Source organism: Pteropus vampyrus, unplaced genomic scaffold, assembly GCF_000151845.1.
Source record: "Pteropus vampyrus isolate Shadow unplaced genomic scaffold, Pvam_2.0 Scaffold15, whole genome shotgun sequence".
In the NCBI taxonomy this organism is placed as follows: domain Eukaryota; kingdom Metazoa; phylum Chordata; class Mammalia; order Chiroptera; family Pteropodidae; genus Pteropus; species Pteropus vampyrus.
The window spans coordinates 3,009,570-3,033,582 of NW_011888796.1; positions in this window are offsets into that span (position 1 = coordinate 3,009,570).

The window sequence follows — 24,013 nt, forward strand, 5'->3', positions numbered from 1 at the left end:
TTAATGTGCTATCTCACTTAATCACTCTTTAAATCAATAAGTATTTATTGCCCAGTATAATCCTCAAAGCAATCCAATAAGGTACTTATTATTACTTTCATTTTAAGATAAAAAACTGAGGCTCAATAAGGCAAAGTAACTTATGCAAAGTTACACAGCTAAGTAATGGCAGAACCAAGATTTGGCCCTATGTCTGTCTGACAAAGCCTGATTTGTTATAAAATGCTACAATACAGGTTTCTGAGTCTTTTTAGAGGCAGGAATAATGAGAGCTGTTTGGAGAGATGAGGCGGTCAAAGCAGAGAGTCAGGAGGTAGGGCACTATTACAGTTGGCCAAACAGTCAAGTGGCAATGGTGGTGTGAGGAGAAAAGAGAAAGGAGTTTGTGGTGAAAGTCAAGGTAAATGGAAAAGACAAATCTCAAAGACACAAGGAAGGAATAAGTATGTTCAGTACTTTGTGTTTGAGAACAGAGAGAGAGAGAGAGAGAGAGAAGACTCAGAGATATTTCCAGAAGTTCATGCCTGGGACTTGAGTGTGTACGAGATATATTATGGTAATCAAAGCTCCATGATTTCTTAAACATGCTAGAATATATGCCTCTGAAAACAACTATCTCTTCAAGGCAGTTACCTTGGCAAACGCTGGACTTGTTCTGACAGTGCTGCCATTGCTAAAAAGTACTGGGGTCTCTTCCTTCAGGACTGCCTTCGGCCACACTGGGAAGGTCTCCTAACTTTAACCAAAGATGTCATTTCTCTGCCGACCACCCGCCTGATTTTCTAAACTTGGCTCCAAATCACTTACTTGTTTAAAATAATAACTATAAGGGATTATATTAGTCAGGGTTCTCCAGAGAAACAGAACCAATAGGTTAGATTTAGATAGATATAGATATAGTTAGATGTAGATATAGATATAAATATAGATAGATATAGATATAGATATAGATATAGATATAGATATCCTAGGATATATCCCAGGGACTCTAGTAGTGTAATTCAGTCTGCGTCTGAAGGCCTAATACCAGTAGGGCTGGTGGCATGAATCTCAGCCTGAGAGCAGGAGAGACTAATGTCCCAGTTATGCAGACAGGCAGACAGGGGTGAATTCTCCTTTCCTCAGCCTTTTGTTCCATGCAGTCTCTCAATGGCTTGGATAATGCCCACCCACATCGGGGAGGGCAATTCGCTTTACTGAGTTCACCGATTCAAATGCTTATCTCTTCTGGAACACCTTCACAAACACACCCAGAAACAAAGTTTAGCCAAATATCTAGGCACCCCTTCACCCAGTCAAGTTGACACACAAAATTAACTATCACAAGGATGAAGCTCTGTCACTCTTGAGGGTATCTCAGGCTATTCTTAATCATGGGGAGATAGTTTAGACAACCCAGATGCCAGGCAGTCCTAGGTTTGAATCTTGTTCCTCAGCCAAGTTATTTAACCCCACTACACCTCAGGTCTGTCAGCTATAAAATGGATATTACAAATCCTTCCCCAGAATGTTGTAGTTTTAATTAGAAAAAGCCAAACTCAAATGGACTTAAACAATGTGGATATTATTTACTCATATAGGGCGAAGGCCAGAAGTGAAAAGGGCTCCAGGCTGAATGAAAGTGGGACCAAGTTTTAGTTTTCTTCCATTCTCTTGTCTCTGTCCTCTGATTTTTAACTTTGTTGTCAGGCTGTCTCCCTTTGCATTTGCATGAGGGACATCATCAGTAACTAGGGCAATATGCCTTCTTATTCGTGTCTAGTGCAGGAGAGAGAAACACCTCTTCCCCAACAGTCGAATATTTGCTATTCTATTCCATCTGTTTGGACCTCCTTAGGACACGTGCCTACCCATGGACCAATAGCCAGAAGCAAAATGCAATGGGAGGACTGGCTTAGCATGAGGTGCACTGGGTGTTGGGATGGGCAAAATAGTATAACCCAGGGGCAATTCCGGCCCAAAACCAACAACCAAAAGAAGTAATTTTTTTCTAATAATTAAGGGAGTATTACTTGGGTCAATTATATATACACACCTGACTATATGTGGAATGTTTTTTCTCCTTAATGTTTTATCTTCAGTCCCTCCTTTAGTCCAGGGGTACAATCTCACTTCCCATCAGAATAGATCACAGGGTATGCACAAACTGGAATGGTAACTCTTGGCTTATTTGTGCATGAAAAGCGGCATCATTTTTAAGTACAAAGGCAGAAATTAGGACACATGACCAGGAAAGGAATGCTGAGTAGGAACTGGGAAAAAGGAGGATTTGAGAATCAGGAGCAGAGACACCAAAATGTTATCGACTTGACTTTAGTTTTTTCCCCTCCTCTTGCCATCTCTGCCTTCACAATGACTCATTAGGGGGAGGTGTGGGGAGAAGGTGGCTAGAGGGAAGTTTTAAACAACTCATCTATCCAGGCATACTTAGGACCTCATTTCATCTTTATGTATTTGGCAACTAGCTGGGAAAGACCAGAACTGAGGCTTTCACACCTATTTAGCACCTGGTTAAGCATCACTTGGCACCTGCCAAATGGGTCTACCATTTAGGGGGAATTTGCACTGATTACTGTACTAATTAAGCAGAAGTCATTGCTACTCACAATCATTAGGCTAAATCGGTTTCTGGGGAAAAGTCTTGATGAGCAGCTGCCCAAATGAAATGGATTAGAAGGCACCCCATGCACACAGCCTCATGCACTGGCAGTTACATACCATCAGCCAGCACAAGCTGATTCATGTGACCAGGTTCTTGATGGTGACTGAACCCAGGGATAGTTAGCAGTCTTAAAGCTAGGTGACATGGGTTGTGGATTCTTAAAAGGGTGAGATACTCATACTTAATTGAGGTAAATTATACTAAGTACCAAGCTAAAGGGGCAAGTCTTGCATTGAGTAGACATTTCACACATGCTTTGACCTATAATTCTCTCTCCCTTTATTTCTTTTGTATAAATGCTTTCTTGGGTAGGCAATTCCCTGCCCCAGGGACTCTTTACATTGCCCTATAGGTTACTTAGAGCATTTTATAGACTCATTTTGTGACTGGACTGTAATAGGTTGTCTGAACTCTGATTCTTAGAATTTATATTAACTTGACATTTGTTGGACAATAATTTTGAGAGGAGGTGTGCATGGTGGGGAAGGTATATAGCAATAGCCTTAATATCCATCACATTGAGAATGCTTGTGAGCAATTGAGGGCTTTTCCTGTGGGCAACAGATTCTCATAGGAGACTAAGAACTCCTCAGATAATAACATAAAACAGTAGGCCTGAAGACAGGCACTTTGAATCAAGGCACAAACTGCATCTGAAGACTTGCTCTTCTATCCTTTTATTTTTTTTTTTTTAATAACACAGCTCTTGCTTTTTATAGAATGTTGTTTTGGAAGTTAGGGGAATGTTGATCTGGGTGAATATTATGGAAAATATAATGTCGGGAAGAACCTCACCTGTATCTATTTGGAGACAAAGTTTACTGCTTTGAGATAGACTTGAGACATTGTATGGCTACTTCTGAGGTGCTAATGTGCATCACGAGGTCAGTAAATTTTCCTGATATTGCAAGTGCCATTATATTTCTGTCTTCATCAGATTTTCCTGGAACCCTAAGAGAGGTTGTTTCTTTTGGGGGAGGAGGCAGATAGCTCCATAACATTTAAAATTGTGATGATGTTTTAGGGCAATTGCATCTCACTTTTTGGAAGGTCAGAGAAAGACATTCAATTTGAAGCCAATACAAAATTTCAAACATGGGTGCAATCCCATATAGCAAATGCCATTGCAATGAAAATCTCTACATCCCAGTGGTTCCCAATGGCCTTTGTATCACACAGTATTCAATGAGGGGAAACTTTGTCCTAAATAAAAATATGGATCATCTCTTAAAGTTTGTTCTAATGGGAAACTATTGCCAAAAATCTTGAGGGAGTGAAGCTGAGAGCATTGACTTGAAGAGGAATGTCTGCAAGAAGCTCTCAAAAGAGATTATCTGAGAGTTTAGTGGGGAGGGGAAACCAGATAGAGTGATGACCATGAGGACACTAGCCCTTTCAGAAACACATAGGAACCTTAGGTTTCATGGAGTGAGAAAGGGATGTTCAACCATTTAATCTTTCAAATTGAAGGTAAGGGTGACCTGAATGCTTGGTAATTTGGAACACATGAGTAACAGACATTTGGGTGACATTAAAATTCTATTCTGCTAGAGTCTCCCATCATTTAGTGCAGTGCTTGGTCCCTGTTATGTGTATATTAAAAATCTAGTATGCATATCAAATGAGAAAGGACACAAAGGTATCCTGTAAATATTAAAGTGCTACACTGAAGTTAGATATTCTGGCTGATTATAAGATTTTAATGATTTATCAAGTTCATTTCCAGGGAGGAGGTGGGATGAGATGCAAATGGGAGGCGATAATGAAAATGGAAAGAACACGGAGATGGAGAGTCAGGGAAGCTGATGACTTGGTTCTCCAACTGTGGCCGAGAGGGACTCTGCCACCCTTTAATTTTGAAAGAGAAGAACATTTTCATCCTCCGAGTAACCGTTCGTTTGGAGACTGGGTATTGCCTGAACCCCTGTGTTCAGCTGAAGGAACAGTGCATCTCTGCAGTCTTTTTTCTCTCTGGTTTGAGAGACAAATATGGCTGTATCATTTCCTCCCTCTCCTGGCAACTTTGCAGAGTGCTGGCTCAGCAGTTATGTAAGCTCAACAGATCAACCAGCCTCTGGGCTTCAAAGGCCACCCGGGAGCTTTGCTTGTTCCGTAGTCACAAAGCTGTTCCCTGCCCCTCTAAAAGTGTAGAGCATTCCAGGGATGGCTTGCTATGATGAGAACTTGAGTAGAGCATGTGGACCATCTACACTTGGCCTGAGCTATGGGATGGTGAGAAGTCCAGGCATTACAGGTACTCAGCTGCTTCTCTACTTACAGGTTTCCCCCCTATAAATCCTATTTCATATTCCTACTGCATGATCCCTTTTTTTTCCTTGGGAATTGGGGCCCTTTTCAGAATGAGGTTCAAGCTTTCCAGGTACCTGGAATGACAGAGGAACAGTCTCCTGCTGTGAGAGATTAACAATCATGAGGCTTTTTCCCTGGGAGCAGACAGACATGGCCTGTCAGTAGGAGAAAGGGTGGGAAAGAGAGGCAGGAAAGGGAAAGACATCTTTCTTGATGCCCAACAGAAGCTAATTTCCAGGCTTTTCTTTTGAAAGGGGTATTGATTGATGCTTTTCTCCCTACTTCCAGAAGCTTCCTAGGATTGCTGAGCTGCTTGGAGCTGGCTGGTTTTTTGTTTATTTTTGGGGAAAATAGAGATAGGGTTACTGAGAGAAGAAAGGCTTCTAAGTGAGGATGGAATGAAAGACATCCCTGATGGAGAAGCGTGGACCAGTGGAGTGGTTTGTTGATCAGCACAGGAAAATACACAACATAGCTGTGGGCACAGAGGCTGGAGGGGGCAGCCATCCTGCCTGGAGGGGCCATCCATCCTTCAGCAGCCTCCAAGTCAGTTGTCTGTTTCTTCCAGAAAGTGCCCGAGAGAGCCTGCCTGAAGTTCCTTGGCAGATGCCCTCCCTACTCCTGCTAGGTAAAGAGCCTGAGTCTGAGCAAAGGATGCTGCCTTATCATCCTGGAGGTTGGCCAAAGCAACTACAGAAGGGATTGATTTCTTTTACTGCTGAAAAACAGTCTTTCTGCAGATGTAAGGTGGCAAGTCTTGATCCAAGAGTATTGATTTGCTATAGTCAGTCTCCTCAAGTTGCAGGAAAACTCCACGCTATCGGTTGACTAAGGAAGCAGAAAGGAGGCTCAGCCAGGCAGGCTCAAGTTGGGGTTGGTCAGATGTGGGTGAAGCCTGCAGGCCTTCAGTAGCTCAAGTAAGGGGTTTCTTCTCTTCTGGCCTAGGCTCTGTCTACACAGCAAGGTTCCAACCTCAGCATGAGAGTCAGACAGCCCTGGCTTCCAGTTCCCTTTCCCTCAGGTACTATCTCTGTGGACTCGATCAGGTACTTAACCTCTTTTCATTCACTTTCATATTCACGAGATTTTTACTGAGCTCCTACTGCATGTGACAGATACTGTGCTAGGGCCTGGGGATGAGGGGTGATAAGGAGTGAACATAACAGTTCACTCCAGCTATACAATCCAGCCAACACTGGCACCATTGTCTGGGGTTGCTGCCCAGTGAATGCCAGTCTCAGTTCCGGGGAAATCTCTGTGTCTTTACGCACCTGTGAGGTAGGTTTGGCTCCTTTTGTATTCTAGATATGTGAAAACTGCCAAAGGTACAGATGGGAAGGAGGCTGCCCGGCTTCCCACTCTAGCAGTTTAATTGGGAAAGAAACTTGGACTGAAGGTGGCCCCTCATGTTCTGTAAAAAATGCTATTTTGTTTTTCTTCAGAAGGAATCTGGAAGCAGCCAGAAGCTCTGTCTAGGAGAACAGAGCAGCAGCTGTCACCTGAGAGAGGCCTTAGCATAAATCACGTGGATGCCAGGAAAGGAGGGCAGCTTCAGCTAGGATGTTAGGACACTCATGACTTTTGCCCCTTGATGACCTACCAGGGAACTGGGTTGTGCTTCTTTTTCCTTTTCCTACAAATCCACCCTTTGGAGCTGAAAACCCTAGCCCCTGCTGCTACCTCTTTTGCACAGAAATAAAGGACAGTTCTGGACACCCAAAGGTGGCTCTTTAAACATTTCTCTGCCCGTGCCTGCCTTTTTAGGGAAGCATTGCTGATCTTATCAGCACTCTTGTCACCTTTTCTTCTGGGCTTCCTGAGGCCATAATCGTCTGGTTCTGGGTGCAGAGCATACTCCAAAATCATAGTTCCTTCAAGTTAAACATGGCAGTTTAACACATGTAGTCAGCTCTTCTTCCCCCTGAAACCTCACTAAAATGAGTGCCAAAGCATAACGTGTGAATCACAGGATAGAGGAAATGTGGGAAACTATGAAAGACGTCAGCTCATTCTCGGAAGATGGAAAGCAGATGAAGGAATGAATGGTGACTGACTCACCACGAAGGGAAAGCTATGGCTTCAGTAACCACAGAGAAGGTCACTGAGGAGAAGCAAGCTGATGACCCCAGAAGTACGACAGGGAGCCTGATGTATGGGCTGCACCAAGGGCTTGATCGAAAGTCTCTCTAGATTCAGTTAGAGCCCCAGGTTCCTTCCCCATCTTTGCTGAGAGGTGATGACCAAAGCCCTCTCCGCCAACATTCCCAGCTTCCCCCCTTAGAAATTGATCTTGGTAAGGCTCAGGCCACAAGGACATTATACACCGCAGATGGTGGGGATAACACACAGGTAGAATATGAGGATTAATTGCATGTCTACATCCTGAATGAGGGGGCCTTCCAGGTACCTTCCTCTGCCCTGCTCTTCAAATACTGACAGCCAGGACCTAACTGCCCATGGGAGAGGTGGCTTCTCTGGAGAAACTGAGTAGGAAATGCTTATAGATCCTGAGGACTCCCTTCCACCCTAGAAGTTGATAAACCTTGCCTAAACATTCAGAACTTATCACTTTTTTCTTTCTTTCTAACATCTGACTAATGGATGATCTAGAAAGGGAGCATAGAGAAGATGGTGAGAAAGATAGTCAAGATTTAGCAAATAAAGGTCCATGGGCTAAATTTACTCTGCTACCTATTTTGTAAATAAAGTCTTATTGGAACACAACTGTGCTCATTTGCTTACATGTTGTCCATAGCTGCTTTGCTACAATGATAGAGTTGAGAAATTGTGACAGAGACTATGTGGCTTACATAGCCTAAAATATTTACTGTCTTGACTTTAACAGAAAAAGGCTGACTTTTCATCTGATGAAACGATCCTGGCATTGGCCAACATAGTGGAAAGAAAAGATCCAGACCAAGGACATAACTGTGAGCTTTCAGAACACCAGGGATAAAGAGAAAATCATAAGAGATTCCAGAGAGAAAAGATGCTCACGTACAAAGGATCAGAAATCAGGATGGGATAGAACTGCTCAAAAGCAGCATTGGAGATTACAAGAAAACAGAGTGATGCCTTCAAAATACTAGAGGAGAAAGAGCTTTCAAGCCGGAATCCAATCCAGTGTAAGGATAAGATAAAGGTGTTCTCAGGCAGCCATGACTCAAACTCTGTACTTTAGTTTTTTGTGGAGGATATGCTTTGGCACAGTGAGGGAGGGAGTAAATCAAGAAAGAGGATGCTGTGGAAGCCTCTGTGCAAGACGATGATGGGAGATGCTGGGATGACAGCTGTGTTCCAGCCCAGACAGCAATGAATCCAGGCAGGAGCAGGGGGATGGCAGGGAGATGGCAGGGAGGGCCTCCAGGGAAAGTTCATGGAACTGATGGCTTATCTATGTAAGGGAGGAAAACTGCCTTTGCTCTCTCAGATTCAGTGGCTGGCCTAAGAATGAAACTGACCTGAGACAGATTAACAGTAGAAAAACATATAAATTTATTTAATATTTTTACATGTACAATGTTGTCTTCAAAAGGAAAATTAAAACCCAAGTAATTCTTGGGCTGAAAAGCTTATAAACTTTATTATACAAGGAATAATAAATTGTGGGGATGTAGCAAGACAAAGGGGTTTGGGCTCAGAGCCAGTCTCTAGGAAAACGTGGTGGGGAACTGATGGAAGATAAGGGTTATTTGAGTAAGTTTGTTTGTATAGGTCCATTCTGGCATCAACTCCCAGACGCTGATGGGAAGATTGTTTTTCTCTTCCTGGAACAGGAAGGGCACCTTTCTCATGGGAAATTTTATGGCCTGCTTTTCGGTAAAAAGGAGAAGCTGAGAGAGACCTTTCTGAATCTGCTGTTTTTTAAGTGCCTTCAGCTCAAAATCATCAATATGGCAAAGTAGTGTATTTTGGAGTGGCATGTTCCGAACCTCTTCATCTCTGTGTTGGACCAAGCAGAGAAGAGCATTGAAAGAGATTTCACAGACTGGTGAGTGTTTGGGAACACTTGGCACTGGGTATACAGTAAAGGAAGCAAATCACATGCATGAAAATGCAATTATTTCAGGAAAAACAACAGTGAATAATAGTTACATAACCTGCCAGGTGGCCACAGTGGTTCCTCTCTTGTGGGTGGGCCCAAGGAACACCTTTCCTTCATCCCTCCAGCCCTGGGGGAGGCAGGAACTGGTGTTACTGAACTCTTTCTGCTCTTTCAGCAATTCTTACACTTTCTAACTAATATCCCAGGTTAAATTTCCCTCTATTGAATTATCTGGCATAGGTTTATGGAGTCTGACTAGTATAGAAGTCAATTAATAACGTCTAAAATGGATAAATCAAGAAATAGCAGTGTAAGCATCATGCTAAAAATATGGAAGTAAATATAAGGAAAAAAGACAGTGAAAGAGTTTAAAGTGTTTTCCTCTGAGCATGGGAGTAGGGATGGGGGTAAGAGGGAGGTATTAAGGAAAATAAAGGGGAGGGGATAATTATTTTAAGAAACAGGTGAATGGCCTTTTTGGTTCAGAAACATAAGGTTTTGGTGTAATTTGAAAGAGAGAGATTATGAGGAAAGGGATCTACCTGTTCTATCCAAGCAGAATAACTGAGCCCCCCTCACTTCTGCTACCCCCAATCTGTCAGTGTGGGAGCCAACACTAGGAATCTCTCTAGGGAGAGAGGAGATGGGAGAAGTAGCCCCATGCACTTCTGCTACCCCCATTCCCATTCACTTCTGCTACCCGCAATCTGTCAGTGTGGGAACCAACACTAGGAATCTCTCTAGGGAGAGAGGAGATGGGAGAAGTAGCCCCACGCACCTGATAGGAAGTCAGAGCTTGAAAGAAAGCTAGTCTAAAATGGCTCTTCCATGGCAGGAATGATCCGGAGGCTCCAGGAACAGTTATGTCCAACTTCCACGGGGAATTTTTACCTGAACAATGCTATAAATTTGTCTGCTGTTGAGAAGAGGTCGGCTTCACACACCAGCCTTGTATTAGAGATGTTGGGGGGACTAAAAGAGGAAAGGGCCATGTGTCCATACTTGGTGAACAAGACTCAAACAACAGAGTGGAGCTGGAGTTCAGAGGTGGGGAGTGACAACCACCATGAAAACGGAAAGACTCATCCTCTCTGGAGTGCTCAGAAGAACTGAGGAGGAAGCTGGGCCTCCTGCTGTTTGGTCTTTCATCGATTTACAAATATCTACTGAATGACTTCTACGTGCCAGGCCCTGCCTGGGCACTGGAAGCACAAGGTAAATAAGACAAAGTCTTTGCCCTCATTTTATTCCTCCCAAATTGATTCCAGTGCCTTTTGTCTTACCAATTTCTCTTTAAATGACCCTCCTTCATCTAATTAACCTTACTGGCTAAGTCCAGTCCACCAATCCTCAAAGATGAGGCCAGATAAGCCAGATACACTTTGCTGGCCTCGTCAACGATGACCATTTACTGGTGTTACGTGCCAGGCATCCTGTCAAGCTCCCCATGTACTTAATTTAATGTGATAACAACCAGGATCCGTCTGATTCCAAAAGCCCTGATCTGGACCATTTACCATCACTCAAATACTAGCATCTGAAAAGGCTAATTTACTTTCTAAGAAAAGTACTTCAGACCCAGTTTGTAGAGAGTTATTTTAGAATCCACATCTTAGGGAGAAGAACAGTTTTTAAGCATTTTTTTCTCCCAGGGGAGTTTTTTGAGTGTCCTTTAGATCAAATATGCCTAGGCTTAAATAGCATCATTATTAAAATATTCTCTTTCAAATGTTAAAGATATTCCCTTTCAAACTCTGGTCCCTTGTTTATCAGTCTCTAGAAAGTGCTTTCTGGGCTCCCACCAACATTTAATATGTTAATACACAAGAGAGTACACCTTCTGACATAAACAATAGAATTCAGTTCCCCACTGAGCTTCTTGAAGGTTAGATCATGGTGAGGATCAGATGAAATATGGCATGGTCTAATAGTCTCATGCAAAATGTCCCCATGCCTATTAGAATATAATTTAGGCCATCTCCAGGGACTGTTGCAAAGAAATCCCTAGGAGAAAGAAGAATGCTAATCTTTTATTTCAATTACCAGTATGCTCTTTAATGAAATGCCCCCAGCATGTGAGATGCTTTATGAGATCCATCACGAAGACCATGCCCCCAGCCCTCAAGAGATTTCCATCGAGGAAAGACTCTACACATTCTGTGGCCATAGAGGGCTAGGCAAATAATACAGAGGACAAGGGGAAGGGTGCTTGAACTTTTCTTCCTGTGTCAGAGACCAAGGAGACTGGACCCTAATTAACCTTTCTTCTCCTTTATGGAGCATTGCTGCGGGTAGAGAAAGAGAGTAGATGGAGCAGGAGTGATACTTCTTTTTTTTAGTGTGCACAAGCTCACCTCGAAATCAACGACAACAACAATATAAGTAAAATCTACACAGGCTCTTTTATACTTTATTATACATCATTTTCTCTCCTGCAAAAATATCTCAGGAGTTTGCATGGAAAGTAAACTCTTTTTGAGCAACTGCCTTTGCTTATTCTCTGCTTTGAGGGATGATGAATAGGAAAAGGCCATGTGTATGGTAAGTCCAGATGACACTGGTTTGATCAAAGTCTGTTAGAATGAGTTGTTTCTCCTGCTGTGCTTTTCTGTGGTTGTGGCGGTGGCTTCTGCTCCTGCCTGGGTACCAGTTTACTTGGATATAGTCATGCTAGCTATGCACATCCATTAAGATTAGTTTAGTAAGACTGCAAGTAATTGAAAACTGTTAAAGGATATATCAAATTATGACTTCCATATAAATGTAGAATGAATACATACCAACAATTTTATTTAACTCATTAATTAAAGAGGAAAACTGTAAGATATCACAACCAATTCAAAGGAAAATCCGGAGAACAGAGATATGTATAGTCAATGAGGACTAGTAAAATGAATTTGCTTCATAGAGCAAAACTATGGGAGATCAGTTGCACCTCCACCAACAAAATTCATTTGCATGATTATGGACAGGAATTATTTGCATTCTGGCAGTTCCATATAATTTACAGAGTTGTAAAATAGCTCAGCAACACTGAAACATGCAGAGGCCCCATAGAATCATAGCCTGGAACATAGCCTGGAAGAGTGCACTAAATAATGCCTAATTTTCCTTTGAAGGCAATTCGTTTCATTTTAAAGTCTTTCAATTTTTTCCCCTTTGCCCTATAGTGGCTTAAACCAGTAAAGCATTTATTTTTCTCAGATACCAAGAAGCCTGGGAATAAACAGTCCCAGGATGGTGCAGTGGTTTATAAGGATCTCCTGCTTTCCATCCTTAGGTTCAAGCCCATGGGTTTCATGGCTGCTATGCCTCCAGGCAGCTTTCTGAATTCCAGGCAAAAAGAAGGGGAAAAGTCCTTATCCTCTCCTTTTGGGATTTTCTTTTCCTATTTGGGAAGGAAAAACCTCCTCAGGGGTTACATAGCTAAACTCTGGCGTTTGCACTCTATAGCAGAGGAAAACAAGGGGAAGGAGCACCCCGTTGTTTGCGGGCAGCCAGGCTATATCTGCCATATTATACCTAATCCATTATTAATAGTTTCTAATGGGGGCCCTAAAAAGTTTCTTCATTTAATGATATAGATAAACTTGTATTTAAGATTTTAAAAGCATTTAGATTAGGCATATGCAGCTAATTACAAGTGTAATGGTAAGACTACAAAATATTGAGCCTAAATATAAAAACCCAACATGCTACTGGGAGGATTATGAACTGAGGATCCAAGCTCAGAAAATTCCTCAGGCATACAGGATTGTTTAGGAGAAAAAGGTCCAAGAAATTGAATTGATACATGGAAGGAAGTTTTTTCCTTCATTTTTTTCCCTCCCAAATCTGACAGCTAGAGGCTTTTGTGATATAGGTGGAATTTGTAGGAAAGGAATATTTGAGTATTGTGTTTGATCCAGGAGGGTTATTCTTTGTGCTTTTTCTCTTAGATTTTCTATTCTTTTTGATAGAGAAACGGGCCCAGACATGTGAGCCATGTTTTTCTAGGTAGTGCTCTGGAAAGCCTTTCCTGTTATCTGGAGTACTTTGCTCTCCACTTTGGGAACATAAGAACTCAATCCTATTGATGTGTGTCACTGTGTGGGGAAGGAAGAAACTTTCCTCTACCCTTCCAGGTTCTTTGGGCTGGTCTAATAATTAAATCTACACGAAGCAGATGAACAAGAGAAAATAACCAAATTTAAGTGCATACATATATATGGAAACCCACATACATGAGAGTCAGATTCCACATACATGAGAGATTCAGAAATAGAAAGTTAAAATAAGGTATACTATGACGTTCTGAGCTAAGAATGAGGTAGGTGCCTTGGGGCTTCAGAGGGGAGGAAGGTCATGATTCAGTAATTAGTAGTTCGCCCTACCATATAGGTCAAAAAAGGTTCTCTCTCATAATCTCTTATTATGGACAAGGCCCCTAATTTAAATTCTTCGAGGTAGTTAAGGGGATGGAGCGCAGAAGTTTCTCTCGATCCTGCAGGGTCTCAGTTGCTTTTGGCTCAAAGCAACTCATATACCACACAGGCGCATCTTGGGGTGGCTTGTTCTGAACCCCTACAACTGCAACCTTCTGCATACAGATTTCTATTCTGTGATCCTTGCCTCTGCTTTCTATGAGTGAGTCAGAGGTACAGGTTATTAGCTCCTCCTTAGGACCTGGTTTCAGTAGCATTAGCCTAGTGTCCCCCCAAAAGACATTTGACGTTTGGATGGGATTTTAACAATGATTTACTATTATAATTTAGATATCTAGAAGCAACCCCACATGTCTTGTACCATCCATCTCACCTCACATGTCAAACCATGCAAGTCTAGATGTGTGACTCCTTTCATTTTTGAAGGTTAAGACCGCCATCCCTAGCTGGTGTGAGCTATATGAGAAGAAAAATTTATTTTTTTCTCTACCGATCTGTCTCAGTCCATTCAGGCTGTTAAAACAGAATACCATAAACCAGATGGTTTATAAACAACAGAAATTTATTTCTCACATTTCTGGAGTCTGGGAAGTCCACGATTAGGGCACCAGAGGATTCAGTGTCTGTCGATGGCCATTTTTTGTGTGTGTCCTCACATGGCAGACGAGGTGAGGGATCTTGCTAAGGTCTCTTTTATAAGGGCATTAATCCTATTCATAAGAGCTGTTCCCTCATGTTCTAGTCACCTCCCAAAGTCCCCATTTTCTAATGCCATCACATTGGGAAGAGGGTTTCAACATCTGAATTTTGTGAGGACACAAACATTCAGTCTATAGCACCATGTTAAGCTCATTGGCTAGGGCTTTATAAATTAGACTGACAAAAGATAGATTAACAAGAGAAAAACAAATAGAAAAGTATTAGCATCTCCATTGATCAAATGGAGTGGGAACACTTAGCAAAGTGTAACTCAAAGGAGTGGTTAGAACTTGGGCTTATATAGCATCTTAACAAAGGAATAATAAATTTTAGAGAAGTGACAAGACAAAGGAAAAGGATTGAGTTTTTGTGACGACAAATTGTGGAGTGGTAAATATATGGGGAAACTAATGGAAGATTAAGAGCTAGTTAGTAATATTTGTTGTGTAGATTCCTCTGATGCCATTTGTGGGCTGATAAGCATGTACAGTTGTCTCTGGTGATTAACTTCTGTCTAGAATGGTAGACAGGAGAGGGGTGACACCTTTACAAATTCATGTCCTACTTTTGGATAAATGGGGGAGGGCAGAGAGCTTTTCTCATTTCTGCTTCTTCTCAATTGCCTTCACTCAAGATAATCCGTATGCCAAAGTGGTATATTTAGGGGTGGCATATTCTGCTGTGCCTCAGACCCATGATGCTACTGACGCTTTCTTCTATGGAACAGCTGTCATCTTTGTCCTTGACGTTCTTTCTGCTATGTGAGCTTCACCAGCTCCCAGTTCTACTTGTCAGCTTTCTCATTTCCCCCTATTTTTATATGGCTGTTTTCTTCCTCTCTTATCTTTTGTGCCTTTTCTTGTCTCAGTATCAATTTCTCGGGGTTTTTTTGTTTTGTTTTTTTTTAAAGCCCCTCTCCCTTTTCTGGCTTCCTTCTTCTTGCTTTTCAGTGACAGGGCCTCTTCATTTCCTCTCAGAATTCAATCAGGTGAACAGTGAACAGTCTCCTCAGGAAACACTCTCCATTTCTGGGAATTCCTGCTTCTTAGACACAAAACCAAAAAGCTTTCTTTAGTTAGGTCAAAACATCTATAGCCGCAGCTGGTGGCAGAGGCCTGTAGGGATCCAGACACCTGCAGTTCAAAGGCTGTCTACTGATTAGCACCCTGAAGAGACCAGGGAAAAATATACCTCAGGGCTTTTTAACCTTCCTTGTGGGAGTCCCAATACCAATTGTCCATTTACATTTTGATGAATACTGTGGAGCCAAGAATTGTTGGCTTTCTGAAAAATGTCAGTGCCCATGTAACAATGGGAAAAGAGGTATTGCTTATTGGAGAAGTCGCTTGGCCCCTTGTACCACTGCAGAACCACCGTGGACAGTTACGGCCATGAATTGCCTTCAAGGTTTCCATGAGCAAACTGGGAATAAATGAGTGCTTGGTGAGAACAGGAAACCCTGACCATTCTCTATCTGAATGTGGATAGTGGAAAGAGTCCTGAAGCCCAGATGTGGAGATTTGGTTCTAATCTTGGCCTCGCCTCTCTAAGATGTGTGGATCTTGCTTTCCATGACCTCTTTGGGCCTTACTTTTAAAAATTATTAAATCTGCACTCTCTGGGATTAATTCTAGCTCCAAATAATACATGGTTCTTGAATATCTTAGAGTTTTCTATTCTCGGTGAACTATACCAACAGAACCCCACTGAAGAGCAAGTATATTCTTTTAAGATGGGTGCTCACAAGGTATGTTTAACAGGACAGACATTGAAAATGCAGTGCAAACATTATATTAAGGAGTAGCCATGCTTTGTAGCTGGTTCAGAAAAGTTCTCTATTATTAAACCAAACTAGAACATTTCATACTGTTTCTTACATGACCTTAGAGTGATGAATTCAAAGAGCTTAAGAAACTACAGAAAAGAAACTTCAAAATATTTTTTTTTTGACAAAGCAAAGGCGTTTATTATAAAAATATTCTCAAACCATGTTGGAAAAGATGGTCATGTAGGTGGATGCGATAAAGGTCAGCCTTTGAGTGGACATCTTCCACACTCTTCAGTGCTACTCATGCCCGTTTGTTGGTACACTCAAGCGGTAAGGGCTTTATCTTCCACTTTTTATTAAAAATAAATAAATAAATAAAAGCAGAACCTTGTCTCTCAGCAGACATGGCTGAAACAAAAATCTTAGACCATCCGGAGTAGTTACTGCCATGCTGTAGGCCTGTTTAGGGAAAGGTCAGTGAACAAAAAGAGAGTGAAGAAGACTTTGACATTCTGTTTGTGGACTTGTTGAGGCAGAAAATAGATGAAAATATGGCTTTAACTTGCAAGGTAAGCAAAAAGTTATTTCCTTTAACTCAAATAGTGCTGCAGTTCCTGATAACGCTAGCAATAATACTTGTAATTACTAGCCAATATTTATTGAATGCTGATGGTTAGATATAGTGTTTGAGTGCGTTCCTATTTGACCTTCACAACTATACTATCAGGTAGGTAATATTATTATAAATGAAGAAACCAAGGCTCAGAGAAGTGCGTAAATCAGAGCATCGGGATTTGCATCCATATCTGTAGGTGGAATTTGTAGCAATGGAGTATGTGAGCTGGGAGGGTTATTCTTTCATGTCTTATGTGACTTTAGAGGTCACGCTCTCACCTGCTTTGCTCTGTTGTCTTTAGTTCTTATCAGGATGCTATGACCTTACTCAGCACAGCTGCTACCATTGCTGCTGTAAATGCTAGTACAGCATTTGCATTTCCCAGTGGAAATGCTGGTGTTCTAGAAGAAGTGTTCCCAGGATTCCAGAAGAAATGTACTATGAGGGGCTTACGAGGGGCACTTTGCAAGTGGAGGTAGCCTCTAGGTGCCTTTGTGGAGTCACTGTTTTCTCCCAACTCCCATTTAAGTTTGTGAATAGTTTATTTTTTCCTCTTGAGTCCAAATCTTTTTTATTTTCCTTCTCCAAATTACATTCCCATCTTCCTTTCTAATGCAATTAGAGTCTGTTCCAGAAAGCTAAATCTGCAAGTGTTTCTGGCTAAAGCAGAAAATTCATTATATATGTTTAATTGTAACCCAAATAGGAAACAACACGAGGGTGAGATTTTTATTACAATTCTCATCCAACCTACATCTCTAATCCCATTGTTCTACTTTTCCAGTTAACACTGTTCCACAGAGCTCTCTCAGGAGGGGCTGGACGAGGCAAGAAGAAGGGTCTGGAATGACTGCCTGGGCAGGACTTGGGCATTCCTAGGTCCTTGTTTACAATTCCATCAAAACATAGTCCCCAGTCCCTAAAATTGAAGGTTTCAATAGTCTTTCTATGATTTTCTCCATTTGGAAAGGAAATTATTTAGCAGTGAGGAAATGAGGACTTTTATAAATCTGTCAATATCTAATATTTAAGATTCCTGTTTAGAATACCCTGAGTACATATCTCTGGGCAAAGACCCATTATTTGGGGGGTTTGAGCTCTCATTCTGTTTGCTCTCGTGGTCCATCTCCCCCACTGGTTTTGAACTCAAATTGAATCTATCAAATAGATGATACAAATACAAACCTCTTTGTTTAATTTCCTCAATCTAGGTTAAACTTCGATATACATGTTGAATAGATAAAGCATTGGATGTTAAAAAAAATAATCTGTTCATTTTCTTTCTCTTAAAAAATGAGCTAAGGGTTATAAGGGAGGGGACTGTGAAGCTGAGAGAATTCCCAGAGCAGCTCTGCTTGGGGAAGCAAGTTTTGTGCCTTATGTTTCCTCCTAATTCCTGGTGTGCTGGTTGAGCATTTGAAAGCAGAGCTCTCCTTGGACCCTGAAGGGCTGATTGCTGGTGCATTGCTCCTTAAGATGTCTTCAAAAGGGATGGGAACATGGGAATGGATTGCTGGGGTTTCACGTGCTTGGTGCACAGGTTTCTGAGAGGAAACTAGCCAGGCTGAAGGATGCACAACCAACTGACTCAAGATCCCTAAGAGCTCCTGTGGGATTTGTTGTAATTGATCCTCATGATGTGCTTTACCCAAGAATATTTCTGCCCATTGCCAACCAGGAGGGTGGCAGTTTAGAGAAGCACAAAGCCTGAGACCTCTCAAGGACACCTTGGGGTTCTTGCTTTCCCTGTACCCAAATCTGAAAAGGGTTGGCCCCACCCTGAATCCTAAATGGGGTGACATTTTTCCAACGGTTCACAAATGTCTTCTTTCTACAATAATAATAACAACCCGCAGTCTCAAGCATTTGTTTGGATTGTTGTGAATTGAATCCAGGCTCATAGTTCTCTCTCAGTTGTCTGTCTAATTAGTTTAAGTCATTAGAGGGAAGGCAGCCACGAGTGAAAACAAGTTTGTTGCTCTTGTCAGGGCTGCTGGCCTTCTTGCATTTTATTTTTAATAAAGATCTTAAACAACAGGCTTTTTATAAAAATCATGTTTCTTCAGGGGTGGAATTTGAGGCTGCGTGTTGTGTTACACTGGGGAATTTTTTGTATGTATGTGAGGGAAAAACAATCTTCCTGTTGCACCAGCGAAGTCCATCATTCATATAACCATGGAATTGCCTTTCTACCCTCCACCAGACATTTACTGAAGGCCATGTACACCTCAGCCACTGTGTTAGACCCTGGGAATTTAAGTTGAAGATGAGGATACCCAGTGCTGAGCCTGGGGGTTGGGAAAGATCTAAGGAAGAGTCCAAATGAGAACTAGCCAATAATAGGTGATAGTAAGGGAGTAAGCTGGGGGCGTGGGGAGGGAAGGTCACAGAAAAAGAAAGATAGTAGGTAAATATATAAGAAGCAGATGCTTCTAATGACCAGCCATATATAACTATGTGGTAGAATGGTTCAGGAAAAATAATAAAGCTACAGCCAGTCCTATTTCAATATAGAACATGGAGAGAACTCCGCCCTCCCCCGCCCCAAGTTCTAATGAGATATAATTGTAATATAACATTGTGTAAGTTTAAGATATACAATGTGATGAGAGAATATATGTATATATTTCAAAGTGATTACCATGATAAGGTTAGTTAACTCATCATTACCTTACACAGTTACCATTTTTGCATTTGTGTGTATTGAGAGCTTTTCAGATTTATTCTCTTAACAACTTTCAAATATACAATACAGTATTGTTAACTATAGTCACCATGCTGTATATTAGATCTGCAGAACTTATATATCTTATAATTGGCAGTTTGTTACTTTCATCCATACAACCACCAATCTATTCTGTTTCTGAGTTTGTTCTTTTTTTGGATTCCACATATAAGTGAGTTCATATAGTATTCGTCTTCTCTTTCTTACTTATTTCACCCACTATAATGGCCTCAAGATTCAATCATGTTGCAAATGGCAGGATTTCCTTCTTTTCATGGCTGAATAATATTCTTCTATGTGTGTGTGTGTCTGTGTGTGTGTGTGTGCGCACACACATTTTCTTTATCCAATTCATCCATTATGAAGACTTAGGTCGTTTCCATGTCTTGACACTATTGTAAATAATGCTGCGATGAACATGGAAGTACAGTTATCAATTCAGGATAGTGATTTTACTTCCTTCAGATATGCACCCAGGAATGGGATTGATGGATCACATGGTAGTTCTATTTTTAATTTTTCGAGGAACCTTTGCACACTGTTTTCTATAATAACTGTACCAATTTACATTCTCACCAATAGTTCATGAGTGTTCCCTACTCACCAACACTTGTTATCTCTTGCCTTTTTGATAATAGCCCTTTAGCAGGTGTAAGGTGACATCTCACTATGGTTTTGACTTGCATTTTGATTTGCATTTCTCTCGTAATTAATAATGTTGAGCACTTTTTCATGTACCTATTGGATATTTCAATATCATCTTTGTAAAATGTTTGTTGAGGTACTTTGCCCATTTTAGAATTATATTTGTTTCTTTTTTGTTTTGTTTTGTTTTTGCTATTGAGTTGCATGAGTTCCTTTTAGATATTAACCCCTTATTAGATATAAGTTTTGAAAATATTTTCTCCCATTCTATAGATTGCCTTTTTATTTCGTTGATCATTTCTTTTGCTGTGCAGAGGCTTTTTAGTTTGATATAGTCCCACTTGTTGATTTTTGCTTTTATCACTTATGCTTTGGTATCATAACCAAAAAAATCATTGCCAAGACTGATTGATGTCAAGGAACTTACCCTCATGTTTTCCTCTAAGAGTTTTATGGTTTTGTGTCTTACATTTAAGCCTTTAATCTATTTCAGGTTAATTTTTGTGAGTGGTGTAAGACAGGAGTCCAGTTTCATTCTTTTACATGTGAATATTTAGCTTTCTCAGCACTACTTATTGAAGAGCCTAACATTTCTCCATTGAGTATTCTTGGCTCCCTTGTCAAATATTAGTTGATTATATATGTGTGGGTTTAATTCTGAGCTTTTGATTCTATTCCATTGGTTAATATGTCTTTTTTTTTTAATGCCAGCATATATTGTTTAGATTACTATAGCTTTGTAGTAGTATAGTCTGAAATCAGAAAGTGTGATACCTCTAACTTTATTCTTCTTTCTGAAGATTGCTTTGGCTATTTGGAGTCTTTTGTGGTTTCATATAAATTTAGGATTATTTGTTCTAGTTCTGTGAAAAATGACTTTGGAATTTTGATAGAAATTGCACTGAATCAATAGATGGCTTTGGATAGTATGAACATTTTAACAATATTAAATCATCTTATACATAAATATGTGATATCTTTCTATTTATTTGTATCTTCTTCAATTTCTTTCATCAATGTATTATAGTTTTCAGTGTATAGATTTATTCTTAAGTATTTTATTGTTTTTGATCCTATTATGAATGAGATTGTTTACTTTATTTCTTTTTTCAAATAGTTCATTGTCAGTGTATGGAAACACAACTAATTTTTGTATGGTGATTTTATATCCTGCAAGTTTATTGAATTCGTTTATTAGTTCTAACAGTTTTTGGTGAAGTTTTTAGTCAGATATATATATTCATGTAATTTATAAACCGAAACAATTTTACTTCTTCCAAATTTGGATGTCTTTTATTTCTTTTTCTTACCTGATTGCTCTGGATGGGACTCCAGTACTATGTTGAATAGGAATGATGAGAGTAGACTAGTCTTATTCCTGATCTTAGAGAAAAAGCTTTCAGTTTTCCACCCTTGAGTATGTTAGTTGTGGGCTTATTTTATATGGCCTATATTATATTGAATACCCAATTTTCGAGATTTTTTAAATCATGAATGGATGTCGAATTCTGTCATATGCTTTTTCTGAATCTATTGATTTGAGATGATCTTATGATTTTTATTCTATTTTCATTCTATTAATGTGATATATCACATTTATTGATTTGCATATGTTGAACCACTGTTGCATCTCAGGAATGAATCCTACTTGATCATGGTGTATGATCTATTTAATGTACTATTGAATTTGATTTGCTAGTATTTTGTCAAGAATTTCTGTGTCTATATTTATCAGAGATATTGGCCTGTTTTCTTTTTTGTAATGTCCTTTTCTGGCCTTAGTATCAGGGTAATTCTGACCTTGTAAAATGAGTTTGGGAGTGTTCCCTCCTCTTTGGCTTTTTTGGAAGAGTTTGGGAAAGATTGATGTTAATTCTTCTTAAAATGTTTGGTAGAATTTACCAGTGAAACTAAGTCCTGGGTTTTTCTTTGTTGGGAGATTACTGCTTCAATTTTCTAACTTGTTTTTCATCCATTTAGATTCTACTTTTTCATGATTCGGTCTTGGTAGGTTTTATGTTTCTAGGAATTTATTCATTTCTTTTATGTTGTCTAATTTGTTAGCCTATGGTTGTTCATAGTAGTCCCTTATGATCCTTTGTATTTTGATGTTATCTGTTGTAATAATGTATCTGCTTTCATTTATAATTTTATTTATTTGAGTCCTCTCTCTTTTTTTCTTGGTTAGTCTAGATAAAGATTAGTCAATTTTGTTTGTCTTTCCAAAGAACCAACTCTTAGTTTTGTTAATAGTTTCTATTGTTTTCCTATTCTCTATTTCATTTATCTCTGCTTTTAATTTCCTTTCTTCTGCTAACTTTGGGCTTAGTCCCTTGTTCTTTTTCTAGTTCCTTGAGGTGTAATGTTGTCTACTTGAGATCTTTGTTTTTCTTAATGTAGGTATTTATTACTATAAACTTCTCTCTTAGAACTGCTTTTGCTACATCTCATAAGTTTTGATATATTTTTTTTATTTCCCTCTGACTTCTTCTTTGATCCATTGGTTGTTTGGGAGTGTGTTGTTTAATTTCCTCATACTTTGTATAAATTGTATTCAAGAAGAATATCAAGACAGGGACTCAGTGTAATCACTGCCAGTTCAAAACCTTGCTAGTTTGACTATTAGGATTTCCCAGAGCTGTGGAATTAGGACAGGAGATTTGTGGTTTACAAAAGGCTTCATAGGAACACTCTACTTATCCCATGATATAAGTATTATATTTCTGTAGAGAATTGAAGTTTGGGGCTTTTTATTTGCATTGACATCTTCCTCATTCAGAAATGTTCCTTGGTTTCTGTATGTGTCAATATAAATGCATTAGGAAAAAACTGCTTTGATTTTTGTAATGATCTGGACTTGGCGGAAGGATATGCTGAGATCATAGCTAAGGTCAAATTGAAGCAGCTTTTTGAGTTCATATTGTAAGAAATATATTTTTCTACCTAAAATATAGTTTAATAATTTTCTGGAGAAGCACATAGGTGATTTCTTAATATAATATCATTTTCTTTCAATTGCATTCTTTTTCTTAAAAATAACTCTTTATTCTACTCTTAAATAAAATTTTTTAATAAAAAGTTTGAAAAAAAAAAAACAGAAAAGGAAAAGTAAAAGCTCTTTGTAGTTCTTCTACCTAGAATATACTTTGACATAGTTTCTTTTCATCTTTTTGGATGTATTTTCTTCAGTGTTGCTGTGATCATATGTCATATTTAAAATGGTATATACCTCTTTTGGGAAAATATCTGGTATCCGAATTATAAAAGTAAAATATGTTCTTTGTAGAATATATGAAAATACAGAAAAGTATACAAAGGTTTAGATTCTGGCAACATGGCAGAGTAGATGTTTAGAGAAAACTCTACCAGTGCAAAGATGAAATGGGCGCTTAAATAGATGGTAGATCAGAGAACATTTTCCTTCAGTGAAGCTGAGACTCCCTGAAAGGCAAAATACTTAGGGTGGAGGCAAAACCAGGGAAAAACCTAGTTGCCTCAGTAAGCATGTCCAAAAATGTAAATAAACATTTTTAAAGTAATAATAATAATGTCTAATTTCAGAAACTGAAGTATCAAAAAAAAAGAATTAAAATTTTATATATTAATTGCATATAATTCACTAACTCACTGTGAGTGTATATGAGAGAGAGTGAGAGATATTGAAGAGGGGTGAGGAGAGGAATTACTGCTCTAATATCTTTGTATTGTTCAGAAAAAAGATAAAGAATAAATTGGTTTTAGGTTTTATGTTTTCAATGCATGTTAATGTGTCCAGGGTAAGCACTAAAAGAATAGAATGGAATGTGCAACTTCCAAGCTAGTAGAGAAAAAATGAAATGGAAATGGGGTAAAATCCAAAGAGGAAAAAATACAAGAAGGCAAATAGAAAGTAGAAAATAAGACCGAAATGAATCTAAAATTTTTGGATAATCACAATAAGCTTTCAAAAAATTAAACTTTTTGGTTAAAAGATAAAGATTGTCTCACTGAATTTTTAAAAATCCATCCAATGGCTATTTACCTTAAACATACCGAAAATATAAGAACAAAGCAAGATTAAATGGAAAAGCATGAGAAAAAAAAATATGCAGGCAAATAGCCACCCTCCCCCCCAAAAAA